We start from the raw sequence: 7060 nt of genomic DNA on the forward strand, positions 1-7060 counted from the left end.
CCCCAGCCCTATTTTTTAGTCTTTCTGTTTTTGAAACAAAGTCTCACTGAGTTGCAAAGAGCCTCACTAAGTAGCTGAGGCTGTCAGTAAACAACGATCCTCCCTACTCAGCCTCCCCAATGCCAGGATTGGGATTACAGGAGTGCACCGCCACGCCCGGCTTATGTTTTGATTTCTTTCTAAACCCCTTTGCTGTCTTGCAGAATGAGGTCAATGCCATCAAATGGGATCCTTCTGGAATGTTGCTGGCATCCTGCTCTGATGACATGACGTTAAAGGTAAAGCCACCCTCGGAAGGGATGGGGCATCCCTGCCTCGATGCACTCCCACACTCCCTGGGAGCCACTCCTGTAGGTGGCAGTTTTATTTTCAAACACTCTTTGTCCCTCTACAATTTCCCCCTATTGCTAATGCAATGATTGGCTTCCATCCCATGAACTCCCATGGATCAGCCAAAGGTCCCGAGGCCTTTCCAATCATACCCTTGTAGCCTTCCCCCAACCCCTGTGGGCGTAGAGCATTTGGTGAGTCGGTGACTTCAGGGACCACACATACACACACACACACACACACACACACACACACACACACACACACACACACACAATGAAGGGTGCTGAGCTGTTCCCAGCAGCATATGCTCACGTGGTTGCCAACGTCTTCTCCAGATCTGGAGCATAAAGCAGGACATGTGTGCCCATGACCTTCAAGCTTACAGTACCTACCAATATGGGCAGGAAGGCTGCCCTACAGGCATGAAGGGGGGTATATAAAAGATCTGCTAAAGTTGAGCATGGTGGTGCACACTTGTAATCCCCGTGCTTGGGAGGCTGACACAGGAGGATGGCACAGGTTCGAAGCCAGCCTCAGCTACTTAATGAGGCTCTCAGAAACTTAGTGAGACCCTGTTTCCAAATAAAATATAAAATAGGTTTGGGAGTATAGACCAGAGGTAGAAAGCCTCTGGGTTCCACCCCCAGTACCACCAAAAAAAAAAAAAAAAAAAGAACACAACAACTCCTACTTCTTTTTGTTCTTTCTTTTCTATCTTCCCACTTTGCATTTTCATTTCTATAAATGCACACCCATATGCAATATATAATCAGCCACCGCCATCTCCCGCAGGGAGATTTGGCCCTGCAGAAAAAGGAAGTGCAGAAGGAAAGGAGGCAAGGAGAGAGAAAGAAAGAAAAACAGTTCGCAAATCAGAGTATTATGAAGCAGATTCTGACCCTCAGAGGTCCTGCTTACTGTGTGTCCCTGGAAGGTCTTGACCTGGTGGTCACAGCCTACTCTGCACACTCTCAGCCTTTTTTTTTTTTTTGACATAAAGTCTTCAAAAAATTGATTTTTTTTTTATACTGCTAAAGCTGACCTTGAACCTGGATCTTTCTGTCTCAGCCTCCCAAGTACTGGGATGACAGGCATGCACTACCACACCCAGCTTCAATGTATATTTATTCATTTATTTATTCAGTGATACAAGGGATTTATTTAGTGATACTGGAGATTGTACCTAGGGACATTCTACCTCTGAGCCACACCTCAGCCCAATTTTTTTTATTTTCACTTTGAAACTGTTTTGCCAGGTTGCTGAGGCTGGCCTCCAACCTGCAATCCTCCTGTCTCAACCTCCTCCTGTCTCAACCTCCCAAGTACTGACAGGTGTGCACCACCACGACTGCCTTCAATGTGGTTTTAGACAGGGAGGGGATGTGGTCCTGCCAGTGCTAGCTCCCTAGATTGCAGGCATCCCATGAGCTCCCATGCCTAGCTCCATCCAGAGGTAGAAGAGAGATGGGAACAGAGAGTGATGGTTTCCACCAGCTCTTAGATCATCTTTTGTCTTCTCCCCAGTGCCACGTTTCAGGACAGCCCCACTGTTCTTGGACCGTGTGTGTTCAAATTCTTGTTTGTCGCGTCCCTCGACCAGCAATTAAGACGCAACACGAAGCTCTTCTTGCAAGCTGTTTATTCAGGATACAAGTTGAAGAAAAATGGTGAAGATCTGCCTCGCACAGGGCATTATAAACATTAACTCTCCCAATCACTTCTTGCCACATCTCACTCACTCACTGGCTCACACTCGTCAGGTCACCACCACGTCATGTATTACGTAACCCTATGGAGTTGCTTCCTGCACAGCCATGTGCCAATCAAGCTCAGAGGCAGGAAGCCAGCGCCTTCTTTGAATGGCGGCTCACCACAATTCCCCCTTTTTGTTTTTATAGGCAACAGGTAAGAGCAGAGGTTTGACCCCTATTAATCACTGGCACCTTTTTCTAGGGACGGGTACTTGGGTGCCTAACCCGTGTGCAGTCAAGCGTACTCTTCCTGAGGACCAAACTTGTGCCCTCAGCTGCAGTGCTTTGCCTTGCAATCTGAGCCACTATGCCTTAGCTGCCGCGAGCCAGGCTTGGGGTGATTGTCCCGCCTCGATAGCCACACAGGCCTGTATAAACATGGCTGTATTATGATTAACACTTTGGTGAAGACGAGCAATGCACCAGACACAAAACAACACAGCCACAACCAATAATCCCATCAAGGCCCCCAATCCAGCCCATTTCTTTAGATGATTCATGGCATGAGTTATCCAAGATGACAGTCCTTCGGCCAAACTGATGTCCACACGAGTCGAGTTGACGGTGACCACGGCAGTGCGTAATCTCTCTAGTTGGGTTTCAAATTCTCCTGTCCAGTTGCCTAAAAGATAAATTGACAACTCCTGAGACAGGTTAGCGGCTTTTGTAGAGTTTTCATATTGAACGCTGGTAACACAGAGACCAGGGTATCTCCATTCACATCCAAGCTGAGCAAGCTGCCATAATATCTCAACTTGTTCTTGTACTAAATCAGTGCGCTGATTGACTACCATAAGGCCACCTTTAAGTTGACTATTCAGCGTTGTTTGAGTATCTAAGGCCTGCGCCACAATGGAGGACATATTAATAAAAGTCTCCGCTGTCTGTACTGTCTGAGTTAAGGAAATTGCAGCTGCAGTGCCCGCAGCAGCAGCGGCAGCAATCGTGGCTACAATGGCAGCCGTGATGCCAAAATCTCGTTTAGACCTAAATAAAACCATGGAATTGGGAGCATCCACTGGGACTGGAACCCAGCGAGGAATTCGAGCAATCATAGCACGAGAAAAACTTCTATTATTCCAGCACAAACTATAAAAACAGCTATAATTATCACAAAAGGAAAAGCTATTATTACTCAATATAAAAATAAAAGGAGGATGAACACACACGCTGGCAGGGGAATAATGTTTAGTTTGTATAAATTTTGGTGTTAATTGACTGCAAGAATAAGTGGAGGAGGAACTATATTCCTCATCACAATCTTTATTGACATCATTATCTTTTGTTGTGCAATTTGAATACGTTCGTAATTCAACATGTTCACAAGAGACATTCGCTACTCCGAAACTTCCTCCCTGAAGCATAACTAACGGAGAGGCATCCAGACAACTTCCATTTATACCACAAAGCATCCATTTATGAAAGGGGTTATGGGCTAGATCTTGACTAAAGAGGCCCTGTAAACCTTCTGAAGGACCAACGGCACCAGGTGAGAAGGTAAAAAAGGAATTATTATATATATGTCTAACCACACTGGATTGGCAATCAGTCCAGGGCCATTCTTCTCCCAGATTATAGGAACCACTACAATGAGGAGCCCATTTAGGCTGTCTTAAAGTAGAATTAGGCCTTTGTGCACAAAGTGGCCAGGTGCCATTTATCCAGACAACATTATCCGAAAATGGATTCTTTAGCTGTAGATAACCCTTCGGAGCAGTAACAGTATTATTTTGTCTCTGTTTTCCCCATTTTTGTTTGAGGGAAAACCAGCCTGATATTCCCTTTTGTAAGGGGATACAAGATTCGTTCTCCTGAGGAGATGAGGTAGTGAAACAGAGGCTGCCTAACTCCCTAGAGGTTTTATTAATCTCTAAAGGTGCCTGTTCTTCATCTAACGGGAGGTAGGGTAGATTAATTTTCTTATTACTGGTAAATAGTCGAGGAAAGACTTGAGCGCTATGTCTCACTGGCATGGGTACCGGAAATGCCGATAGAATTCCCCATCTCCATTCCATCTGAACCGAGGTTATTAGGCGAAGCAGCATCCACAGCCGTAGGGGGTTTCTCATTTTCATGATTATTGCAGCGCCTAGTCAAGCGTTCTGGGAGCCACACCGGGTCCTGCTGATTCTGTGGAAAGACACAGACAGATCCTCTCGTCCAGGCCAACACTGGGTCTGGGCCATGCCAGAGTCCCGTAATTACATCCTTCCATTTAACATATCCCTGACATGTAGGCTTATGTGTCATATGATGATCAGCCACAGATAATCCATTTAGATCCAGGTTTAAAAAATTTAGAGTAAAAAGAGCCAGTGCCAATTGCTGTTTAGGGGGCCTGCCGTGGCCGATTCCCCCTTTTTGTTTAAGAAAACATTCTTTTAATGTTCTATGTGCACGCTCAATGATGCCCTGAGCTTGTGGATTATAGGGAAGGCCATGATTTAGAGAAACTGAAAGGGTTTTGCAAAAGGCTATAAACTTATGTGAAGTATAAGCAGGGCCATTATCAGTTTTTAATTGATGAGGTTTACCCCAGGCTGCCCAGGCTTCGAGACAATGAGTAATAACATGATGTGACTTTTCACCAGTCAAGGCAGGGGCAAAAATAATACCAGAACAGGTATCCACGGAGACATGAACATATTTTAAGGACCCAAACTCCTGAAAATGGGTAATGTCCATTTGCCATACCCTTAACGGTAAAAGGCCTCGAGGATTTAACGCCCAAACTCGGAGGGTGCAGAAAGGTAACACATTGCTGGCAATCCAGAACTATTTGGCGAGCATCCACTCTGGTTAATTGAAAACGATGTTGTAAAGTTTTTGCAGGTACATGAAACTGGGCATGAAAATTACGAGCTTGATCTAAAGAAGAAACTAAAAAAATAAAATTTTTGCGAGTACATATATCTACCAAATTATTACCCTCACTAAGAGGCCCGGGAAGTCCGGTATGTGCTCTAATATGTTGAACAAAAAATTTAGAAGTCCTTTGCCAGATTAAAGATTGTAATTGTCTAAATAAGGAACAGACTTTGCTGGAGGTATTAAAATGACCGGCTGCCTCCAAAATATTGACTGCATTAACCACATATAAAGAATCTGATAATAAATTAAAGGAAAAGGGACAAGTTTTAAAAACTTCAATAACAATTTTAAGCTCTATTATTTGGGGAGAATCAGGTTCAAATTGTATCAAAACAGGCTCATTTTGTTCGATTAAATAAGCTCCACATCCAGTCTTAGATCCATCAGTAAAAATATTGACAGCATTATGAATAGGGACTGAAGAGGTATTTTTAGGAAAGATCACTGGATGACCCTGTAAAAAACTTAATATTGGATGTTTTGGATAATGATTATCAATTTTTCCCAAAAAGGAGCAACGCAGCACTGCCCAATTATCCAAAGTTCCACAAAGAACTTTAATTTGATCACTAGAATAAAGAACAATCAACAAGGATGGCTGATCACCAAAATGTTGCAAGCATTGTTGAATACCAAGCAATGCTAAGGATGCCACCTCTGACGGATAAGAAATGGATTTACTGGGAGAAGACTTAGGACGGATCCATAATAGAACTCCATCTTGCCAGAGAAGTGCCGTGGGTTGTAAATAGGTCTGTAACAGGCATAGGGAGATTGGTTTATTCTCGTCCTTTCGTTGGAGCATTGCCTTAGTTAAACCCTCTTCCACTAAGAGTAATGCCTTTCTGGCTTCCGGGGTCAAGACCCATGGTGAATCAAGGGCAGGATCACCTTTTAGGATATCATACAATGGCCGAAGGGCATGATTGGGCAACCCCAAAAAGCTTTGGATCCAATTAATATCTCCCAATAATTTTTGAAAATCATTAAGAGAATTTAGACAATCTTTACGAATTTCAATTTTTTAGGGGGAAACACAAAGGGGATTTATCTTTGTCCCCAAATAAGAAGCAGTGAAACTCATTTGAACCTTTTCAGGTGCAATTAATAGTCCTTTATTATCTAACAATTTAACAAGAAAATCATAGGCATCTTGCAAAACCTCCATATTTCTGGCCGACAATAATATGTCATCCATATAATGAATACATCGAACTGTTGGGAACTGGTTTCTTAATGGAGTCAACACAGCTCCAATATCAAGCTGACATATAGTTGGACTATTGGCCATACCCTGTGGCAAAACTTTCCATTCATATCTCCTGTCAGGGGATTCGTGATTACAAGAAGGTATTGTAAAAGCAAATCGTTGTATATCCTGTGGATGTAGTGGAATGGAGAAAAAACAGTCCTTTATATCAACTATTATAAGAGGCCAATTTTTTGGCAAGGCAGACAACAATGCTAGGCCTCTTTGGACGGAACCCATAATTTGCATTTGAGCATTAATGGCCCGTAAATCATGTAACAGCCTCCATTTACCAGATTTTTTTCTTATGACAAAAATAGGAGTATACCAAGGTGAAAGAGAAGGTTGAATATGTCCTGTAGCTAATTGTTTTTGAATTAAGGAATTTATGGCCATTAATTTTTCAGAGGATAGAGGCCACTGAGGAACCCAAACGGGCTCCTCCGTCTTCCACGTTATGGGTATACTATTCTCAGCGGCCCCTAAGAAAAACCCAGCCCCTGTTTTGGTGAAGTAGCTGAAACCTCTATGGGACTGGATTGACCTTGTAGGTACTTTACTAAGCCTGTCCCGGGGTAATGTCCCATTTTTTTCATCATATTTTGAGAGGTAACTGAAAAATTATTAATTAATTTATATCCCATATTCTTTAACAAATCACACCCCCATAAGGAGATGGGCAACTCTAGGACATATGGTTGTATTTTTCCTTGATGACCTTCTGAATCCTTCCAAATTAAAAGACGTGCACTCATCTCTGGGGCATGGGCAAACCCTAGACCTTGTAGGGTTTGAGAAGAAGTTTGAATAGGACATCCAGAAGGCCAATCTTTTTTTGCTATTATACTTTTATCGG

This window comes from Muscardinus avellanarius, assembly GCF_963383645.1.
Source record: "Muscardinus avellanarius genome assembly, chromosome: Y".
In the NCBI taxonomy this organism is placed as follows: Eukaryota; Metazoa; Chordata; class Mammalia; order Rodentia; family Gliridae; genus Muscardinus; species Muscardinus avellanarius.